The 2,843-nt window shown below is 42.4% G+C and overlaps 1 non-coding gene across 1 annotated transcript; it reads left to right on the forward strand.

Moving 5' to 3' along the window:
* The first annotated feature begins 1,211 nt into the window (after positions 1-1,211).
* On the forward strand, positions 1,212-1,340 carry LOC129684187 (small nucleolar RNA SNORA17). Its single transcript, XR_008721292.1, has one exon. It is a non-coding gene; the product is annotated as a small nucleolar RNA SNORA17 (small nucleolar RNA).
* The last annotated feature ends 1,503 nt before the right edge of the window (positions 1,341-2,843 follow it).

Genomic DNA, 2,843 nt, shown 5'->3' on the forward strand with positions numbered 1-2,843 from the left:
CATTTGTTAATAATGCTGTCTTTTTTCCATTGTATGGTTTTGGCTTCTTTGTCAATAATCAAGCATCTGTAGGTATGTGGGTTTATTTCTGGGTCTTCTATTCAATTCCATTGATCCACCATTTGCTTTCTATGCCAGTACCATGGAGTTTTTATTACCATTACACTGCAGTAAGGCTTGAGATCATGGATGGAAATACCTCCAGACAATTGGTTGTTGTACAGGATTGTTTTATATGTTTGTTTGTTTTTCCATATGAAATTGAGAATTACTTAAGTTCTGTAAAAAAATTATGTTGGCATTTTGATGGAAATGGCATTCAATCTATAGACTGCTTTTAGTAAGATGTCCATTTCCCTATGTTAATCATTCTGATCCATGAACATGGGAGATCTTTACATCTTCTGATATTTTCTTCAATTTCCTTCTTCAGAGACTTGAAGTTTTTTTTTTTTTTCCTCAAAAAAGTCTTTCACTTGCTTGATTAGAGTCACACCAAGGTACTTTATGTTATATATGACTATTGTGAAGGGTGTTGTTGCCCTAATTTCTTTCTCAGTCATTTTGTCTTTCATTTGCTGGGGGTTATTGATTCTTTTGAGTTAATTTTGTATCCAGCCACTTTGCTCAAGGTGTTTATCAGCTGAAGGTATTCTCTGGTTGAATTTTTGGGGTGATTCATGTCATCTGCAAATAGTGATACTTTGACTTCTTTTCTGATTGATATCCCATTGAGCTCCTTTAGTTGTCTTATTGCTCTAGCTAGCACTGTAAGTACTATGTTGAAGAGATTTGGAGAGAGTTGACAGCTTTGCCTTTTCCCTGATTTCAGAGGAAATTATTTTTCTCTCTATTTAGTTTGATGTTGACTATAGGCTTGCTGTATATTGTCTTTACTACTTTTAAGTATGTGCCTTGTATCCCTGATCTCTCCAAGACTTCAAAACAAATGGGTGTTGGAGCTTGTCAAATGCCTTAAAGTTTTCTATGGGATAATAATAACATAAAATATAAGATAAAACAAAATTAAAATATTGGAATAGGACAAAAAACAAACAAACAAAAAAAACAAAAACAAAATAAAAAGAACCCAAGAGAAGGCACAAGAAACCAAGACTCACTCATTTCCACACTTAGTAATTCCATAAATGCATTAAACTAGATGTCATAATATATATTCAAAGCATCTGTAGTGTTAAAAATAGAGAAGCACTTCTGCAATCCTTGTGGTAGTGGCTTTTGTATCATCTGTGTGTCAGTGGGTGGCAGAGCGCAGAGAGTCTATGTCTAAGCTCAGTGTTCTGACCTATGAGCATCTGAATAGTCAGTAGCTTAACATTCCCTGAAAGGAAAACAAACAAACAAAACAAAATGGAAACAAATAAACTAACACCAGATTTGAGATGGCTACCAGTCTAGCACCAGGCAGCACGGACAGGGAGCAAGCGGAAGACTAAAAGAACTCTGACTATGGGCCCTGGGCAGGAGTGAACCCAAGACAGAGAACCCTGACATGGGGTCACATTGGTGGGTTAGGCAAGGAGCAATCCTGAGATGACCACTCGACCAGTATTATGGTGCCTAGACAGGGAACTAGTCTGAGATGACCTTAGGTCTGTCATCTCACAGTCCTGGATGGGGGAGGGGCAGACCTTGACCCAGGTGACTCATGCCTGGTGCCATAATGCACAATCATGGCATAACACTCCTGAGATGATCCCAGACACTCAGAGACCCCAGGTGCCACTAAGATGAGCAAGTAAGTGGTGGAGAAACAGAACAGAAAGAGAAACAGAAGGATGTGGGTACAGTGAAGAGAGGCAGAAGTGAAGACCCTAGGGTAGTGAGGAACAGCCCATGATGTCACCTGGGATCATATTGGAGTCCTGACCTGTACTTACACTAGGGGCCACATACTAATGGGCCTCTGGTCCTGCAGCAGAAGTGGTCTGATACCACCAAAGGCCAGGCAGATGTCCCTGGTCTAAGTTGCTGGCCGGGTACATATTGATGTCTGAGAACTGTGCAGAAGTAGCCCAACCCTTCACCTAGGCAGTGTTGACGATCTTGTTCTGGGGGACATGAAAGCAGGAGAGTTGACCCCATCCTACTCAGCTATAGTACTTGGGGGACTGGGCTCTGCACATTGCAGGAGTGAGCTGGCTAAGAGGAGTTGCAGGTGAGTTGGCTCAAAGGATACATACATGGAAGAGATGGCTCTACCACTCCTCAATGTGGTGGTATGGACAAGGGAGCAATACCCTCCTTTCCCTTCCTGCTATCCCCTCTTCCTCTCCCCTCCACCTTCACCACCTGCAGCAGGCAGGAGACCTTGCCCTTGGGTCATGAGAACGGGAGAGCTGGTTCTGTACTTCACCAGTTGTAACAGTTGGCCATGCACTTTCCCTGGACAGCACAGTAGAGCTGGCCCTGGCTGTGGGAGATGGAGGTGAGCCAGCCTCAAGGGCATAAGAGTGGGAGAGCCAGTGGGCCAACTAGCTCATATACCTCTCAGGCCCAGATCCAGGGCTTTGAATTGGCCCACTTCAACATCTACCCCATGGATAAACTGCTGTAATGCATGAAGAGGCTGGCCCTACAGATCCAAAATCTACAAGCTCTCCATGACACAGGAAAACAACAGGATATTTAAGAGAAGTCCCCATGAGTTTCTGGTATTGATAATGTAGCATAAGCCTAAGGCCTTGTACCAGACCAATGAGGCATTGCAATGATTATTTGCAAGCACATTAGTGTGGACAAAGGGTATACTGTGAGGCCCACTTTTATACAAAACTACTTTCACAATGAAATTATTTTTTTTTTCTTTTTTGGGAGAGGTT

The sequence above is a fragment of the Psammomys obesus genome, unplaced genomic scaffold, assembly GCF_907164565.1.
Source record: "Psammomys obesus unplaced genomic scaffold, mPsaObe1.curated_primary_1811, whole genome shotgun sequence".
Lineage (NCBI taxonomy): Eukaryota > Metazoa > Chordata > Mammalia > Rodentia > Muridae > Psammomys > Psammomys obesus.